The following is a 21,370-nucleotide window of genomic DNA, read 5'->3' as shown; positions in this document are numbered from 1 at the left end:
CTTCACTCTAGGGCGTTGTTCCACCAGATCGAATAGTTAGCGGCTAAGAAGTGAACGCCAGCAGCATAAAATACAATATAAGTACAACAGTTCTTCCATCATATAAAACGAATAATTGCAACCAGTATGAAAGTTATGGTCATTTCAACGTGCCGGGCAACCCAGGCTTCACTCTATGGCGTTCTTCCACCACATCGAATAGCTACGGCCTCAGAAGTCAACGCCTGAAGCATAAAATACAATAAAAATACAACAGTCTTTCCATCCTATAACAGGAATAATTGCAACCAGTTTGAAAGTGATGGTCATTTCTACGTTCCGGGCAACCTAGGCTTCACTCTAGGGCGTTGCTCCAACAGATCGAATAGTTAGTGCCTTAGAAGTCAACGCCAGAAGCATAAGATACAATATAAACACAACAGTTTTTCCATCGTATAAAACGAATAATTGCAACCAGTTTGAAAGTGATGGCCAATTCTACGTTCCGGGCAACCTAGGCTTCACTCTAGGGAGTTGTTCCACCAGATCGAACAGTTGGGGCCTAAGAAGTCAACGCTAGAAGCATAAAATACAATATAAATATAACAGTTTTTCCATCGTATACAACGAATGATAGCAACCAGTATGAAAGTTATGGTCATTTCTACTTTGCGGGCAACCTAGGCTTCACCCTAGGGCGTTATTCCGCCAGATGGAATAGTTAGAGCATAAGAAGTCAACGCCAGAAGCAAAAAATACGATGTAAATACAACAGCTTTTCCATCGTATAAAACGAATTATTGCAACCAGTGTGAAAGTTATGGTCATTTCTACGTTCCGGGCAACCTAGGCTTCACTCTAGGGCGTTGGACCACCAGACCGAATAGTTTGGACCTAAGAAGTCGACGCCAGAAGCATAAAATACAGTATAAATACAACAGTTTTTCCATCCTATAAAGCGAATAATTGCAACCAGTGCGAAGGTTATGGTCATTTCTACGATCCGGGCAAACTAGGCTTCACTCTAGTGCGTTGTGCCACCAGATCGAATAGTTAGGGACTTAGAATTCAACGCCCGAAGCATAAAATACTATAAAAATACAACAGTCCTTCCATCGTATAACAGGAATAATTGCCACCAGTGTGAAAGTGATGGTCATTTCTACGATCCGGTCAACCCAGGTTTCACCCTAGGGCGTTGGTCCACCAGATCGAACAGTTAGAGCCTGAGAAGTCAACGCCCGAAGCATAAAATAAAATAAAAATAAAACAATTTTTCCATCGTATAGCATGAGTAATTGCAACCAGTGCGAAAGTACTGGTCATTTCTACGTTCCGTGCAACCTAGGCTTCACTCTAGGGCGTTGGTCCACCAGACCGAATAGTTTGGACCTAAGAAGTCAACGCCAGAAGCATAAAAGACAATATAAATACAACAGTTTTTCCGTCGTATAAAACGAATAATTGCAACCAGTGTGTATGTTATGGTCATTTCTACGTTCCGGGCAACCTAGACTTCACCCAAGGGCGTTGCTCCAACAGATTGAATAGTTAGGGCCTTAGAAGTCAATGCCCGAAGCATAAAATGCAATAAATATACAACAGTTTTTCCATCGTATAGCAGGAATAATTTGCAACCAGTGTGATAGTAGTGGTCATTTCTACGTTCCGGGCAACCTAGGTTTCTCTCCAGGGCGTTGCTCCACCAGATTGAATAGTTAGGGCCTTAGAACTCAATGCCCGAAGCATAAAATGCAATAAAAATACAACAGTTTTTCCATCATATGACAGGAATAATTGCAACCAGTTTGAGAGAGATGGTCATTTCTACGTACCGGGCAACCTAGGCTTCACTGTAGGGCGTTGATCCACTAGATCGAATAGTTAGTGCCTTAGAAGTCAACGCCAGATGCATAAAATACAATATAAATACAACAGTTTTTCGATCGTATAAAACGAATAATTGCAACCAGTATGAAAGTTAACGTCATTTCTACTTTCCAGGCAACCTAGGCTTCACCCTAGGGCGTTGCTCCAACAGATTGAATAGTAAGGGCCTTAGAAGTCAACGCCCGAAGCATAAAAGGCAATAAAAATACAACAGTTTTTCCATCGTATAACAGGATTAATTGCAACCAGTTTGAAAGTGATGGCCAATTCTACGTTCCGGGCAACCTAGGCTTCACTCTAGGGCGTTGCTCCACCAGATCGAATGGTTAGTGCCTTAGAAGTCAACGCCAGAAGCATAAAATACGATATAAATACAACAGCTTTTCCAACGTATAAAACGAATAATGATAACCAGTGTGAAAGTTATGGTCATTTCTACGTTCCGGGCAACCTAGGCTTCAGTCTAGGGCGTTGCTCCACCAGATCGAATAGTTAGGGCCTAAGAAGTGAACGCCAGAAGCATAAAATACAATATAAATACAACAGTTTTTCCATCGTATAAAACGAATAATTGCAACCAGTATGAAACTTATGGTCATTTCTACTTTCCGGGCAACCTAGGCTTCACTCTATGGCGTTCTACCACCACATCGAATAGCTACGGCCACAGAAGTCAACGCCTGAAGTATTAAATACAATAAAAATACAACAGTCTTTCCATCCTATAACAGGAATAATTGCAACCCGTGTGAAAGTGATGGTCATTTCTACGTTCCAGGCAACCTAGGCTTCACTCTAGGACGTTGTTGCACCAGATCGAATAGTTCGGGCCTAAGAAATCAACACCAGAAGCATAAAATACAATATAAATATAACAGTTTTTCCATCGTATAAAACGAATAATAGAAACCAGTGTGAAAGTTATGGTCATTTCTACGTTCCGAGCGGCCTAGGCTTCACTCTAGGGCGGGCTCCTCCAGATCAAACAGTTAGGGCGTCAGAAGTCAACGCCCGAAGCATTAAATGCAAAATAAATAGAACAGTTTTTACATTGTATAAAACGAATAATTGCTACCAGTGTAAAAGTTATGGTCTTTTGTACGTTCCGGGCATCCTAGGCTTCACCCTAGGGCGTTGTTCCAACAGATTGAATAGTTAGGGCCTAAGAAGTCAACGCCAGAAGCATAAAATACGATATAAATACAACAGCTTTTCCATCGTATAAAACGAATAATTGCAACCTGTGTGAAAGTTATGGTCATTTCTACGTTCCGGGAAACCTAGGCTTCACCCTAGGGCGTTGCTCCAACAGATTGAATAGTTAGGGCCTTAGAAGTCAATGCCCGAAGCATAAATTGCAATAAAAATACAACAGTTTTTCCATCATATGACAGGAATAATTGCAACCAGTTTGAGAGTGATGGTAATTTCTACGTACCGGGCAACCTAGGCTTCACTGTAGGGCGTTGATCCACTAGATCGAATAGTTAGTGCCTTAGAAGTCAACGCCAGATGCATAAAATACAATATAAATACAACAGTTTTTCCATCGTATAAAACGAATAATTGCAACCAGTATGAAAGTTAACGTCATTTCTACTTTCCGGGCAACCTAGGCTTCACCCTAGGGCGTTGCTCCAACAGATTGAATAGTTAGGGCCTAAGAAGTCAACGCCAGAAGCATAAAATACGATATAAATACAACAGCTTTTCCATCGTATAAAACGAATAATTGCAACCTGTGTGAAAGTTATGGTCATTTCTACGTTCCGGGCAACCTAGGCTTCACCCTAGGGCGTTGCTCCAACAGATTGAATAGTTAGGGCCTTAGAAGTCAATGCCCGAAGCATAAAATGCAATAAAAATACAACAGTTTTTCCATCATATGACAGGAATAATTGCAACCAGTATGAGAGAGATGGTCATTTCTACGTACCGGGCAACCTAGGCTTCACTGTTGGGCGTTGATCCACTAGACCGAATAGTTAGTGCCTTAGAAGTCAACGCCAGATGCATAAAATACAATATAAATACAACAGTTTTTCCATCGTATAAAACGAATAATTGCAACCAGTATGAAAGTTAACGTCATTTCTACTTTCCGGGCAACCTAGGCTTCACCCTAGGGCGTTGCTCCAACAGATTGAATAGTTAGGGCCTTAGAAGTCAACGCCCGAAGCATAAAAGGCAATAAAAATACAACAGTCTTTCCATCGTATAACAGGATTAATTGCAACCAGTTTGAAAGTGATGGCCAATTCTACGTTCCGGGCAACCTAGGCTTCACTCTAGGGCGTTGCTCCACCAGATCGAATGGTTAGTGCCTTAGAAGTCAACGCCAGAAGCATAAAATACAATATAAATACAACAGCTTTTCCAACGTATAAAACGAATAATGGTAACCAGTGTGAAAGTTATGGTCATTTCTACGTTCCGGGCAACCTAGGCTTCACTCTAGGACGATGCTCCACCAGATCGAATAGTTAGGGCCTAAGAAGTCAACGCCAGAAGCATAAAATACAATAAAGATGCAACAGTTGTTCCATCGTTTAACAGGAATAATTGCAAACAGTGTGAAAGTACAGGTCATTTCTACGTTCCGGGTAATCCAGGTTTCACTCTAGGGCGTTGCTGCACCAGATCGAATAGCTAGGGACTTAGAATTCAACGCCAGAAGAATAAAATACAATCCAAGTACAACAGTTTTTCCACCGAATAAAATGAATAATTGCATACGTTGTGAAAGCAATGGTCATTTCTACGTTCCGGGCAACCTAGGCTTCACTCTAGGGCGTTGCTCCACCAGATCGAATAGCTATGGACTTAGAATTCAATGCCAGAAGCATAAAATGCAATATATATATAACAGCTTTTCCATGTATAAAACGAATAATTGCTACCAGTGTGAAAGAGTTGGTCATTTCTACGTTCCGGGCCACCTAGGCTTCACCCTAGGGCGTTGTTCCACCAGATGGAACAGTTAGGGCCTAAGAAGTCAACGCCAGAAGCATAAAATACAATAAAGATGCAACAGTTTTTCCATCGTATAACAGGAATAATTGCAACCAGTGTGAAGGTAATGGTATGTTCTACGTTCCGGACAACCTAGGCATCACTCTTGGGCGTTGCTCCACCAGATCGAATAGGTAGGGCCATAGAAGTCAACGCCCGAGCATAAAATACGATAAATATACAAGAGTTTTTCGATCGTATAAAAGGAATAATTGCAAACAGTGTGAAAGTTATGGTCTTTTCTACGTTCCGGGCAACCTAGGCTTCACCGTAGGGCGTTGTTCCACCAGATCGAATAGTTAGGGCCTAAGAAGTGAACGCCAGAAGCATAAAATACAATATAAATACAACAGTTTTTCCATCGTATAAAACGAATAATTGCAACCAGTATGAAACTTATGGTCATTTCTACTTTCCGGGCAACCTAGGCTTCACTCTAGGACGTTGTTGCACCAGATCGAATAGTTGGGGCCTAAGAAATCAACGCCAGAAGCATAACATACAATATAAATATAACAGTTTTTCCATCGTATAAAACGAATAATAGAAACCAGTGTGAAAGTTATGGTCATTTCTACGTTCCGAGCGGCCTAGGCTTCACTCTAGGGCGGGCTCCTCCAGATCAAACAGTTAGGGCCTTAGAAGTCAACGCCCGAAGCATTAAATACAAAATAAATAGAACAGTTTTTACATTGTATAAAACGAATAATTGCTACCAGTGTAAAAGTTATGGTCTTTTGTACGTTCCGGGCAACCTAGGCTTCACCCTAGGGCGTTGCTCCAACAGTTTGAATAGTTAGGGCCTAAGAAGTCAACGCCAGAAGCATAAAATACGATATAAATACAACAGCTTTTCCATCGTATAGCATGAATACTTGCAACCAGTGTGAAAGTAACGATCATTTCGACGTTTCGGGCATCCTAGACTTAACTCTGAGGCATTGCTCCACCAGGTCGAAGTGTTAGGGCCTTGGAATTCAACGCCAGATGCATAAACTACAAAATAAATGCAACAGTCTTTCAATCGTATAAAACGAATAATTGCAACCTGTGTGAAGGTTGTGGTCATATCTATGTTCCTGACAAACTAGGCTTCACTGTAGGGTGTTGCTACACCAGATCGAATGGGTAGGGCCATAGAAGTCAACGCCCGAGCATAAAATACGGTAAATATACAAGAGTTTTTCCATCGTAAAACAGGAATAATTGCAACCAGTGGGAAATTAATGATCATTTCGACGTTTCGGGCATCCTAGACTTAACTCTGAGGCATTGCTCCACCAGGTCGAAGTGTTAGGGCCTTGGAATTCAACGCCAGAAGCATAATCTACAAAATAAATACAACAGCCTTTCAATCGTATAAAACGAATAATTGCAACCTGTGTGAAGGTTATGGTCATATCTACGTTCCGGACAAACTAGGCTTCACTGTAGGGTGTTGCTCCACCAGATCGAATAGGTAGGGCCATAGAAGTCAACGCCCGATGCATAAAATACAAAATAAATAGAACAGCTGTTCCATGTATAAAACGAATAATTGCTACCAGTGTGAAAGTTATGGTCATTTCCACGTTCCGGGCAACCTAGGCTTCACTCTAGGACGTTGCTCCACCAGATCGAATAGTTAGGGCCTTAGAAGTCAACGCCCGAAGCATAACATACAAAATAAATAGAACAGTTGTTCCATTGTATAAAACGAATAACTGCAACCAGTGTGAAAGTACTGGTCATTTCTACGTTCCGGGCAACCTAGACGTCACTGTAGGGCGTTGCTCCACCACAGCTAATAGCTACGACCTTAGAAGTCAACGCCAGAAGCATAAACTACAATAGAAGTGCAACAGTTTCTCCATCGTATAGCATGACTAATTGCAACCAGTGCGAATGTAATGATCATTTCGACGTTTCGGGCATCCTAGGCTTAACTCTGAGGCGTTGCTCCACCGGATTGAAGAGTTAGGTCCTTAGGAGTCAACGCCAGAAGCATAAAATACGATATAAATACAACAGCTTTTCCATCGTATAAAACGAATAATTGCAACCAGTGTGAAAGTTATGGTCATTTCTACGTTCCGGGCAACATAGGCTTCACTCTTGGACGTTGCCCCACGTGATCGAGTAGCTCGGACCTTAGAAGTCAGCGCCAGAAGCATAAAATACAATAAAAATACAACAGGTCTTCCATCGTATAGCATGAATAATTGCAACCCGTGTGAAAGTAACGATCATTTCGACGTTTCGGGCATCCTAGACTTAACTCTGAGGCATTGCTCCACCAGGTCGAAGTGTTAGGGCCTTGGAATTCAACGCCAGAAGCATAAACTACAAAATAAATACAACAGCCTTTCAATCGTATAAAACGAATAATTGCAACCTGTGTGAAGGTTATGGTCATATCTACGTTCCGGACAAACTAGGCTTCACTGTAGGGTGTTGCTCCACCAGATCGAATAGGTAGGGCCATAGAAGTCAACGCCCGATGCATAAAATACAAAATAAATAGAACAGCTGTTCCATGTATAAAACGAATAATTGCTACCAGTGTGAAAGTTATGGTCATTTCCACGTTCCGGGCAACCTAGGCTTCACTCTAGGACGTTGCTCCACCAGATCGAATAGTTAGGGCCTTAGAAGTCAACGCCCGAAGCATAAAATACGATATAAATACAACAGCTTTTCCATCGTATAAAACAAATAATTGCAACCAGTGTGAAAGTTATGGTCATTTCTACGTTCCGGGCAACCTAGGCTTCACCCTAGGCCGTTGTCCCACCAGATCGAATAATTAGGGCCTTAGAAGTCAACGCCAGAAGCATAAAATACAGTAAAGATGCAATAGTTTTTCAATCGTATAAAACGAATAATTGCAACCAGTGTGAAAGTAATGGTCATTTCTACGTTCCATGCAACCTAGGATTCGCACAAGGGCGTTGCACCACCAGGCCGAATAGCTAGGGCCTTAGAAAACTACTCCAGACGCATAAGATACAGTAAAAATACAACAGTCCTTCCATCGTATAGCAGGAATAATTGCAACCAGTGTGAATGTAATGGACATTTCTATGTTTCGGGCAACATACGCTTCACTCTTGGACGTTGCACCACGAGATCGAATAGCTAGGGCCTAAGAAGTCAACGCCAGAACCATAAAATACAATAAATATACAACAGTCCTTCCATCGTATAACAGGAATAATTGCAACCCCTGTGAAGGTAATGGACATTTCTACGTTCCGTGCAACCAAGGCTTCGCTCTAGGGTGTTGCTCCACCACATCGAATAGCTACGACCTTAGAAGTCAACGCCTGAAGCATAAAATACAATATAAATACAACAGCTTTTCCATCGCATAAAACGACTAATTGCAACCAGTGTGAAAGCTATGGTCATTTCTACGTTCCGGGCAACCTAGGCTTCACTCTAGGGCGTTGCTCCAAAACATCCAATAGTTAGGGCCTTAGTAGTCGACGCCCGAAGCATAAAATACAAAATATATAGAACAGTTTTTCCATGGTATAAAACGAATAAATGCAACCAGTGTGAAAGTTATGGCCATTTCTACGTTCCGTGCAACCTAGGCTTCACTCTAATGCGTTGTGCCACCAGATCGAATAGCTAGGGACTAAGAACTCAACGACAGAAGCATAAAATACTATAAAAATACAACAGTCCTTCAATCGTATAACAGGAATAATTGCAACCAGTGTGAAAGTAATGGTCATTTCTACGTTCCGGGCAACCTAGACTTCACCCAAGGACGTCGCTCCAACAGATTGAATAGTTAGGGCCTTAGAAGTCAATGCCCGAAGCATAAAATGCAATAAATATACAACAGTTTTTCCATCGTATAGCAGGAATAATTTGCAACCAGTGTGATAGTAGTGGTCATTTCTACGTTCCGGGCAACCTAGGTTTCTCTCCAGGGCGTTGCTCCACCAGATCGAATAGTTACGGCCTAAGAAGTCAACGCCAGAAGCATAAAATACGATAAAGATGCAACAGTTTTTCCATCGTATAAAACGAATAATTGCAACCAGTGTGAAAGTTATGGTCATTTCTACATTCCGAGCAACCTAGGCTTCACTCTAGGGCGTTGCTCCACCAGATCGAATAGTTAGGTCCTTAGAAGTCAACGCCAGAAGCATAAAATACGATATAAATACAACAGCTTTTCCATCGTATAAAAGGAATAATTGCAAAGAGTGTGAAAGTAATGGTCATTTCTACGTTCCGGGCAACCTAGGCTTCACTCTAGGGCGTTGCTCCACCAGATCGAATAGTTAGGTCCTTAGAAGTCAACGCCAGAAGCATAAAATACGATATAAATACTACAGCTTTTCGATCGTATAAAAGGAATAATTGCAAACAGTGTGAAAGTAATGGTCATTTCTACGTTCCGGGCAACCTAGGCTTCACTCTAGGGCGTTGCTCCACCAGATCGAATAGTTAGGTCCTTAGAAGTCAACGCCAGAAGCATAAAATACGATATAAATACAACAGCTTTTCGATCGTATAAATGGAATCATTGCAAACAGTGTGAAAGTTATGGTCTTTTCTACGTTCCGGGCAACCTAGGCTTCACCCTAGGGCGTTGTTCCACCAGATCGAATAGTTAGGGCCTAAGAAGTGAACGCCAGAAGCATAAAATGCAATATAAATACAACAGTTTTTCCATCGTATAAAACGAATAATTGCAACCAGTATAAAACTTATGGTCATTTCTACTTTCCGGGCAACCTAGGCTTCACTCCACGGCGTTCTACCACCACATCGAATAGCTACGGCCACAGAAGTCAACGCCTGAAGTATTAAATACAATAAAAATACAACAGTCTTTCCATCCTATAACAGGAATAATTGCAACCCGTGTGAAAGTGATGGTCATTTCTACGTTCCAGGCAACCTAGGCTTCACTCTAGGTCGTTGTTGCACCAGATCGAATAGTTCGGGCCTAAGAAATCAACGCCAGAAGCTTAAAATACAATATAAATATAACAGTTTTTCCATCGTATAAAACGAATAATAGAAACCAGTGTGAAAGTTATGGTCATTTCTACGTTCCGAGCGGCCTAGGCTTCACTCTAGGGCGGGCTCCTCCACATCAAACAGTTAGGGCCTTAGAAGTCAACGCCCGAAGCATTAAATACAAAATAAATAGAACAGTCATTCAATCGTATAAAACGAATAATTGCAACCTGTGTGAAAGTTATGGTCATATCTACGTTCCGGACAACCTAGGCTTCACTGTGGGGTGTTGCTCCACCAGATCGGATAGGTAGGGCCATAGAAGTCAACGCCCGAAGCATAAAATATGATATAAATACAACAGCTTTTCCATCGTATAAAACGAATAATGGCAAACAGTGTGAAAGTTATGGTCATTTCCACGTTCCGGGCAACCTAGGCTTCGCTCTAGGACGTTGCTCCACCAGATCGAATAGTTGGGGCCTAAGAATTCAACGCCAGAAGCATAAAATACAATAAAGATGCAACAGTTTTTCCATCGTATAACAGGAATAATTGCAACCAGCGTGAAGGTAATGGTCATTTCTACGTTCCGGGCAACCTAGGCTTCACCCTAGGGCGCTGCTCCACCAGATGGAATAGTTAGGGCCTAAGAAGTCAACGCCAGCAGCATAAAATACGATATAAATACAACAGCTTTTCCATCGTATAAAACGAATAATTGCAACCAGTGTGAAAGTTATGGTCATTTCTACGTTCCGGGCAACATAGGCTTCACTCTTGGACGTTGCCCCACGAGATCGAGTAGCTCGGACCTTAGAAGTCAGCGCCAGAAGCATAAAATACAATAAAAATACAACAGGTCTTCCATCGTATAGCATGAATAATTGCAACCCGTGTGAAAGTAACGATCATTTCGACGTTTCGGGCATCCTAGACTTAACTCTGAGGCATTGCTCCACCAGGTCGAAGTGTTAGGGCCTTGGAATTCAACGCCAGAAGCATAAACTACAAAATAAATACAACAGCCTTTCAATCGTATAAAACGAATAATTGCAACCTGTGTGAAGGTTATGGTCATATCTACGTTCCGGACAAACTAGGCTTCACTGTAGGGTGTTGCTCCACCAGATCGAATAGGTAGGGCCATAGAAGTCAACGCCCGATGCATAAAATACAAAATAAATAGAACAGCTGTTCCATGTATAAAATGAATAATTGTTTCCAGTGTGAAAGTTATGGTCATTTCTACGTTCCGGGCAACCGAGGCTTCACTCTAGGCCGTTGCTCCACCAGATCGAATAGTTAGGGCCTTAGAAGTCAACGGCAGAAGAATAAAATGCAATATAAGTAGAACAGTTTTTCCATCGTATAAAATGAATAATTGCATACATTGTGAAAGTAATGGTCATTTCTACGTTCCAGGCAACCTAGGCGTCACTCTAGGGCGTTGATCCACCACATCGAATAGCTACGATCTTAGAAGTCAACGCCTGAAGCAAAAAATGCAATAAAAATACAACAGTTTTGTTATCTTATAACAGGAATAATTGCAACTAGCGTGAAGGTAATGTTCATTTCTACGTTCCTGGCATCGCAGGCTTCACTCTAGGGCGTTGATCCACCAGATCGAATAGTTAGGGCCTAAGAAGTCAACAACAGAAGAATAAAATGCAATATAAGTACAACAGTTTTTCCATCGTATAAAATGAATTATTGCAAACAGTGTGAAGGTAATGGTCATTTCTACGTTCCGAGCAACCTAGGCTTCACTGTAGGGTGTTGCTCCGCCAGATCGAATAGGTAGGGCCTTAGAAGTCAGCGCCAGAAGCATAAAATACATAATAAATAGAACAGTTTTTCCATGTATAAAACGAATAATTGCTACCAGTGAGAAAGTTATGGTCATTTCCACGTTCCGGGCAACGTAGGCTTCACTCCAGGGTGTTGTTCCACCAGATGGAATAGTTAGGGCCTTAGAAGTCAACGCCAGAAGCATAAAATACAATATAAATACAACAGCTTTGCCATCGTATAAAATGAATTATTGCAAACAGTGTGAAGGTAATGGTCATTTCTACGTTCCGAGCAACCTAGGCTTCACTGTAGGGTGTTGCTCCGCCAGATCGAATAGGTAGGGCCTTAGAAGTCAACGCCAGAAGCATAAAATACAAAATAAATAGAACAGTTTTTCCATGTATAAAACGAATAATTGCTACCAGTGTGAAAGTTGTGGTCATTTCCACGTTCCGGGCAACCTAGGCTTCACTCCAGGGCGTTGCTCCACCAGATGGAATAGTTAGGGCCTAAGAAGTCAACGCCAGCAGCATAAAATACGATATAAATACAACAGCTTTTCCACCGTATAAAACGAATAATTGCAACCAGTGTGAAAGTTATGGTCATTTCTACGTTCCGGGCAACATAGGCTTCACTCTTGGACGTTGCCCCACGAGATCGAGTAGCTCGGACCTTAGAAGTCAGCGCCAGAAGCATAAAATGCAATAAAAATACAACAGGTCTTCCATCGTATAGCATGAATAATTGCTGCCAGTGTGAAAGTAATGGTCATTTCTACGTTCCGGGCAACCGAGGCTTCACTCTAGAGTTTTGCTCCAACAGATCGAATAGTCAGGGCCTTAGAAGTCGACGCCAGAAGCATAAAATACGATATAAATACTACAGCTTTTCCATCGTATAAAACGAATAATTGCTACCGGTGTGAAAGTTATGGTCATTTCTACGTTCCCGACAACCTAGGCTTCACTCTAGGCCGTTGCTCCACCAGATCGAATAGCAAGGGCCTTGGAAGTCAACGCCAGAAGCATAAAATACAATATAAATACAACAGTTGTTCCATTGTATAAAACGAATAACTGCAACCAGTGTGAAAGTACTGGTCATTTCTACGTTCCGGGCAACCTAGACGTCACTGTAGGGCGTTGCTCCACCACAGCTAATAGCTACGACCTTAGAAGTCAACGCCAGAAGCATAAACTACAATAGAAGTGCAACAGTTTCTCCATCGTATAGCATGACTAATTGCAACCAGTGCGAATGTAATGATCATTTCGACGTTTCGGGCATCCTAGGCTTAACACTGAGGCGTTGCTCCACCGGATTGAAGAGTTAGGGCCTTAGAAGTCAACGCCATAAGCATAAACTACAAAATAAATACAACAGCCATTCCATCGTATAAAACGTATAATGGCTACCAGTGTGAAAGTTATGGTCATTTCTACGTTCCGGGCAACCTAGGCTTCACCCTAGGGCGTTGTTCCACCAGATGGAATAGTTAGGGCCTAAGAAGTCAACGCCAGAAGCATAAAATACGATATAAACACAACAGCTTTTCCATCGTATAAAACGAATAATGGTAACCAGTGTGAAAGTTATGGTCATTTCTACGTTCCGGTGAACCTAGGCTTCACTCTAGGACGTTGCTCCACCATATCGAATAGTTAGGGCCTACGAAGTCAACGCCAGAAGCATAAAATACAATAAAGGTGCAACAGTTTTTCCTTCGTGTAAGAGGAATAATTGCAACCAGTGTGATTGTTATGGTCATTTCTACTTCCCGGCCAACCTAGGCTTCACTCTAGGGCGTTGCTCCACCAGATCGAATAGTTAGGGCCTTAGAAGTCAGCGCCCGAAGCATACACTGCAAAATAAATAGAACAGTTTTTCCATTGTATAAAACGAATAACTGCAACCAGTGTGAAGTGACTGGTCATTTCTACGTTCCAGTCAACCTAGGCTTCACTCTAGGACGTTGCTCCACCAGATCGAATAGTTAGGGCCTATGAAGTCAACGCCAGAAGCATAAAATACAATAAAGGTGCAACAGTTTTTCCATCGTATAAAATGAATAATTGCTAACATTGTGAAGGTACTGGTCATTTCTACGTTCCGGCAACCTAGGCTTCACTCTTGAGCGTTGCTCCACCAGATGGACTAGTTGGGGCCTTAGAAGTCAACGCCAGAAGCATAAAATACAAAATAAATAGAACAGTTTTTCCATCGTATAAAACGAATAATTGCAACCAGTGTGGAAGTTATGGTCATTTCTACACTCCGGGCAACCTAGGCTTCACTCTAGGGCGGTGCTCCACCAGACCAAATAGTTAGGGCCTTAGAAGTCAACGCCAGAAGCATGAAATACAATGCAGATGCAAAAGTTTTTCCATCATATAACAGGAATAACTGCAGACAGTATGAAAGTACTGGTCATTTCTACGTTCCGGGTAGCCTAGGTTTCACTCTAGGGCGTTGCTCCACCAGATCGAATAGCTAGGGACTTAGAATTCAACGCCATAAGAATAAAATACAATATGAGTACAACAGTTTTTCCATCGTATAAAATGAATAATTGCAACCAGTGTGAAGGTAAAGGTATGTTCTACGTCCAGGGCAACCTATGTTCCACTCTAGGGCGGTGCTCTACCAGATTAAATAGTTAGGGCGTAAGAAGTCAACGCCAGAAGCATAAAATACAATATAAATACAACAGCTTTTCCATCGTATATAATGTATATTTGCAAACAGTGTGAAAGTAATGGTGATTTCTACGTTCCGGCCAACCTAGGCTTCACTCTAGGGCGTTGCTCCACCAGATCGGATAGTTACGGCCTTAGAAGTCAGCGCCAGAAGCATAAAATACAATAAAGATGCAACAGTTTTTCCATCGTTTAACAGGAATAACTGCAAACAGTGTGAAAGTAATGGCCATTTCTACGTTCCGGGCAACCTAGGCTTCACTCTGGGTCGTTGCTCCACCAGATCGAATAGCTAGCGACTTAGAATTAAACGCCAGAAGCATAAAATACAATAAAGATACAACTGTTTTTCCATCGTATAACAGGAATAATTGCAACAAGCGTGAAGGTAATGGTCATTTCTACGTTCCGGGCAACCTAGGCTTCACCATACGGCGTTGTTCCACCAGATCGAATAGTTAGGGCCTAAGAAGTGAACGCCAGAAGCATAAAATAGAATATAAATGCAACAGTTTTTTCATCGTATAAAACGAATAATTGCAACCAGTATGAAAGTTATGGTCATTTCTTCTTTCCGGGCAACCTAGGCTTCACCCTAGGGCGTAGCTCCCACAGATTGAATAGTTAGGGCCTTAGAAGTCAATGCCCGAAGCATAAAATGCAATAAAAATACAACAGTTTTTCCATCATATAACAGGAATAATTGCAACCAGTTTGAAAGTGATGGTCATTTCTACGTTCCGGGCAACCTAGGCTTCACTCTAGGGCGTTCCTCCACCAGATCGTACAGCTAGGGCCTTAGAAGTCAACGCCCGAAGCATAAAATACAAAATAAATAGTACAGTTTTTCAATCGTATAAAACGAATAATTTCTACCAGTGTGGAAGTTATGGGCATTTCTACTTTCCGGGCAACCTGGGATTCACCCTAGGGCGTTGTTCCACCAGATGGAATAGTTAGGGCCTAAGAAGTCAACGCCAGAAGCATAAAACACGATATAAATACAACAGTTTTTCCATCGTATAAAACGAATAATCGCAACCAGTATGAAAGTTATGGTCATTTCTACTTTCCGAGCAACCTAGGCTTCACCATAGGGGGTTGCACCACCAGATCGAATAGTTAGGGCCTAAGAAGTGAACGCCAGAAGCATGAAATACAATATAAATACAACAGTTTTTCAATCATATAAAACGAATGATAGCATCCAGTGTGATAGTTATGGTCATTTCTACGTTCCGGGCAATCTAGGCTGCACTCTAGGGCGTTGCTCCACCAGATCGAATAGTTAGGGCCTTAGAAGTCAACGCCCGAAGCATAAAATACAAAATAAATAAAACAGTTTTTCCATCGTATAAAACGAAAAATTGCAAACAGTGTGAAAGATATGGACATTTCTACGAGCCGCGCTACCTAGGTTTCACTCTATGGCGTTCTTCCACCACATCGAATAGCAACGGCCTCAGAAGTCAACGCCAGAAGCTTAAATACAATATAAATATAACAGTTTTTCCATCGTATAAAACGAATAATGGCAACCAGTGTGAAAGTTATGGTCATTTCTACGTTCCTGGCAACCCAGGCTTCACTCCATGGCGCTGCTCCACCAGATCGAATAGTTACGGCCTAAGAGGTCAACGCCAGAAGCACAAAATACGATAAAGATGCAACAGTTTTTCCATCGTATAAAACGAATAATTGCAACCAGTGTGAAAGTTATGGTCATTTCTACATTCCGAGCAACCTAGGCTTCACTCTAGGGCGTTGCTCCACCAGAACGAATAGTTAGGTCCTTAGACGTCAACGCCAGAAGCATAAAATACGATATAAATACAACAGCTTTTCCATCGTATAAAACAAATAATTGCAACCAGTGTGAAAGTTATGGTCATTTCAACGTTCCGGGCAACCTAGGCTTCACCCTAGGCCGTTGTCCCACCAGATCGAATAGTTACGGCCTAAGAAGTCAACGCCAGAAGCATAAAATACGACGAAGATGCAACAGTTTTTCCATCGTATAAAAAGAATAATTGCAATCAGTGTGAAAGTTATGGTCATTTCTACATTCCGAGCAACCTAGGCTTCACTCTAGGGCGTTGCTCCACCAGATCGAATAGTTAGGGCCTAAGAAGTGAACGCCAGAAGCATAAAATAGAATATAAATGCAACAGTTTTTTCATCGTATAAAACGAATAATTGCAACCAGTATGAAAGTTATGGTCATTTCTTCTTTCCGGGCAACCTAGGCTTCACCCTAGGGCGTAGCTCCCACAGATTGAATAGTTAGGGCCTTAGAAGTCAATGCCCGAAGCATAAAATGCAATAAAAATACAACAGTTTTTCCATCATATAACAGGAATAATTGCAACCAGTTTGAAAGTGATGGTCATTTCTACGTTCCGGGCAACCTAGGCTTCACTCTAGGGCGTTCCTCCACCAGATCGAACAGCTAGGGCCTTAGAAGTCAACGCCCGAAGCATAAAATACAAAATAAATAGTACAGTTTTTCAATCGTATAAAACGAATAATTTCTACCAGTGTGGAAGTTATGGGCATTTCTACTTTCCGGGCAACCTAGGATTCACCCTAGGGCGTTGTTCCACCAGATGGAATAGTTAGGGCCTAAGAAGTCAACGCCAGAAGCATAAAACACGATATAAATACAACAGTTTTTCCATCGTATAAAACGAATAATCGCAACCAGTATGAAAGTTATGGTCATTTCTACTTTCCGAGCAACCTAGGCTTCACCATAGGGAGTTGCACCACCAGATCGAATAGTTAGGGCCTAAGAAGTGAACGCCAGAAGCATGAAATACAATATAAATACAACAGTTTTTCAATCATATAAAACGAATGATAGCATCCAGTGTGATAGTTATGGTCATTTCTACGTTCCGGGCAATCTAGGCTGCACTCTAGGGCGTTGCTCCACCAGATCGAATAGTTAGGGCCTTAGAAGTCAACGCCCGAAGCATAAAATACAAAATAAATAAAACAGTTTTTCCATCGTATAAAACGAAAAATTGCAAACAGTGTGAAAGATATGGACATTTCTACGAGCCGCGCTACCTAGGTTTCACTCTATGGCGTTCTTCCACCACATCGAATAGCAACGGCCTCAGAAGTCAACGCCAGAAGCTTAAATACAATATAAATATAACAGTTTTTCCATCGTATAAAACGAATAATGGCAACCAGTGTGAAAGTTATGGTCATTTCTACGTTCCTGGCAACCCAGGCTTCACTCCATGGCGCTGCTCCACCAGATCGAATAGTTACGGCCTAAGAGGTCAACGCCAGAAGCACAAAATACGATAAAGATGCAACAGTTTTTCCATCGTATAAAACGAATAATTGCAACCAGTGTGAAAGTTATGGTCATTTCTACATTCCGAGCAACCTAGGCTTCACTCTAGGGCGTTGCTCCACCAGAACGAATAGTTAGGTCCTTAGACGTCAACGCCAGAAGCATGAAATACAATATAAATACAACAGTTTTTCAATCATATAAAACGAATGATAGCATCCAGTGTGATAGTTATGGTCATTTCTACGTTCCGGGCAATCTAGGCTGCACTCTAGGGCGTTGCTCCACCAGATCGAATAGTTAGGGCCTTAGAAGTCAACGCCCGAAGCATAAAATACAAAATAAATAAAACAGTTTTTCCATCGTATAAAATGAATAACTGCAAACATTGTGAAAGTAATGGTCATTTCTACGTGCCGGGCAACCTAGGCGTCACTCTACGGCGTTGCTCCACCACAGCTAAAAGCTACAGCCTTAGAAGCTAACGCCCGAAGCATAAAATACAATAAAAATGCAACTGATTTTCCATCGTATAGCATGACTAATTGCAACCAGTGCGAAAGTAATGACCATTTCGGCGTTTCGGGCATCCTAGGCTTAACTCTGAGGCGTTGCTCCTCCAAATCGAAGAGATAGGGCCTCAGAAGTCAACGCCAGAGGCATAAAATACAATATAAATACAACAGCTTTGCCATCGTATAAAACGAATAATTGCAAACAGTGTGAAAGTTACGGTCATTTCTATGTTCCAGTCAACCTAGGCTTCACTCTAGGACGTTGCTCCACCAGATCGAATAGTTAGGGCCTATGAAGTCAACGCCAGAAGCATAAAATACAATAAAGGTGCAACAGTTTTTCCATCGTATAAAATGAATAATTGCTAACATTGTGAAGGTACTGGTCATTTCTACGTTCCGGCAACCTAGGCTTCACTCTTGGGCGTTGCTCCACCAGATCGACTAGTTGGGGCCTTAGAAGTCAACGCCAGAAGCATAAAATACAAAATAAATAGAACAGTTTTTCCATCGTATAAAACGAATAGTTGCTACCGGTGTGAAAGTTATGGTCATTTCTACGTTCCGGGCAACCTATGCTTCACTCTAGGGCGGTGGTCTACCAGATTAAGTAGTTAGGGCCTAAGATGTCAACGCCAGAAACATAAAATACAATATAAATACAACAGCTGTTCCATCGTATATAATGTATATTTGCAAACAGTCTGAAAGTAATGGTCATTTCCATGTTCCGGACAACCTAGTCTTCACTCAAGGGCGTTGTTCCACCAGATCGAATAGTTAGGGCCTAAGAAGTCAACGCCAGAAGAATAAAATACAATATAAGTACAAAAGTTTTTCCATCGTATAAAATGAATAATTGCAAACATTGTGAAAGTAATGGTCATTTCTACGTTCCGGGCAACCTAGGCGTCACTCTAGGGCGTTGCTCCACCACGTCTAATAGCTACGGCCTTAGAAGTCAGCCCCAGATGAATAAAATACAGTAAAGATGCCACAGCTTTTCCATCGTATAAAACAAATAATTGCAACCAGTGTGAAAGTTATGGTCATTTCTACTTTCCCGGCAACCTAGGCTTCACCCTAGGGCGTTGTTCCACCAGGTCGAATAGTTAGGGCATCAGAAGTCAACGCCCGAAGCATAAAATACAAAATAAATAAAACAGTTTTTCCATCGTATAAAACGAATAATTGCTACCAGTGTGAAAGTTATGGTCATTTCTACGTTCCGCGAAACCTGGGCTTTACCCTAGGGCGTTGTTCCACCAGATGGAATAGTTAGGGCCTAAGAAGTTAACCCCAGAAGCATAAAATACGATATAAATACTACAGTTTTTCCATCGTATAAAACGAATAATTGCTACCAGTGTGAAAGTTATGGTCATTTCTACGTTCCGCGAAACCTGGGCTTTACCCTAGGGCGGTGCTCCACCAGATCAAATAGTTAGGGCCTTAGAAGTCAACGCCAGAAGCATGAAATACAATGCAGATGCAAAAGTTTTTCCATCATATAACAGGAATAACTGCAGACAGTATGAAAGTACTGGTCATTTATACGTTCCGGGTAGCCTAGGTTTCACTCTAGGGCGTTGCGCCACCAGATCGAATAGCTAGGGACTTAGAAGTCAACGCCAGAAGCAGAAAATACAATAAAGATGCAACAGCTTTTCCATCGTATAACAGGAATAATTGCAACCAGTGTGAAGGTAATGGTATGTTCTACGTCCAGGGCAACCTATGCTCCACTCTAGGGCGGTGCTCTACCAGATTAAATAGTTAGGGCGTAAGAAGTCAACGCCAGAAGCATAAAATACAATATAAATACAACAGCTTTTCCATCGTATATAATGTATATTTGCAAACAGTGTGAAAGTAATGGTGATTTCTACGTTCCGGCCAACCTAGGCTTCACTCTAGGGCGTTGCTCCACCAGATCGGATAGTTACGGCCTTAGAAGTCTGCGCCAGAAGCATAAAATACAATAAAGATGCAACAGTTTTTCCATCGTTTAACAGGAATAACTGCAAACAGTGTGAAAGTAATGGCCATTTCTACGTTCCGGGCAACCTAGGCTTCACTCTGGGTCGTTGCTCCACCAGATCGAATAGCTAGCGACTTAGAATTAAACGCCAGAAGCATAGAATGCAATAAAAATACAACAGTTTTTCCATCGTATAACCGGAATAATTGCAACCAGTGTGAATGTAATGGCCATTTCTACGTTCCGGGCAACCTAGGCTTCACTCTGGGTCGTTGCTCCACCAGATCGAACAGCTAGGGACTTAGAATTAAACGCCAGAAGCATAAAATACAATAAAGATACAACTGTTTTTCCATCGTATAACAGGAATAATTGCAACAAGCGTGAAGGTAATGGTCATTTCTACGTTCCGGGCAACCTAGGCTTCACCATACGGCGTTGTTCCACCAGATCGAATAGTTAGGGCCTAAGAAGTGAACGCCAGAAGCATAAAATAGAATATAAATACAACAGTTTTTTCATCGTATAAAACGAATAATTGCAACCAGTATGAAAGTTATGGTCATTTCTTCTTTCCGGGCATCCTAGGCTTCACCCTAGGGCGTAGCTCCCACAGATTGAATAGTTAGGGCCTTAGAAGTCAATGCCCGAAGCATAAAATGCAATAAAAATACAACAGTTTTTCCATCATATAACAGGAATAATTGCAACCAGTTTGAAAGTGATGGTCATTTCTACGTTCCGGGCAACCTAGGCTTCACTCTAGGGCGTTCCTCCACCAGATCGAACAGCTAGGGCCTTAGAAGTCAACGCCCGAAGCATAAAATACAAAATAAATAGTACAGTTTTTCAATCGTATAAAACGAATAATTTCTACCAGTGTGGAAGTTATGGGCATTTCTACTTTCCGGGCAACCTAGGATTCACCCTAGGGCGTTGTTCCACCAGATGGAATAGTTAGGGCCTAAGAAGTCAACGCCAGAAGCATAAAACACGATATAAATACAACAGTTTTTCCATCGTATAAAACGAATAATCGCAACCAGTATGAAAGTTATGGTCATTTCTACTTTCCGAGCAACCTAGGCTTCACCATAGGGAGTTGCACCACCAGATCGAATAGTTAGGGCCTAAGAAGTGAACGCCAGAAGCATGAAATACAATATAAATACAACAGTTTTTCAATCATATAAAACGAATGATAGCAACCAGAGTGATAGTT

This window comes from Calliopsis andreniformis, unplaced genomic scaffold, assembly GCF_051401765.1.
Source record: "Calliopsis andreniformis isolate RMS-2024a unplaced genomic scaffold, iyCalAndr_principal scaffold0007, whole genome shotgun sequence".
In the NCBI taxonomy this organism is placed as follows: Eukaryota; Metazoa; Arthropoda; class Insecta; order Hymenoptera; family Andrenidae; genus Calliopsis; species Calliopsis andreniformis.
This window is presented reverse-complemented; position numbering follows the sequence as displayed.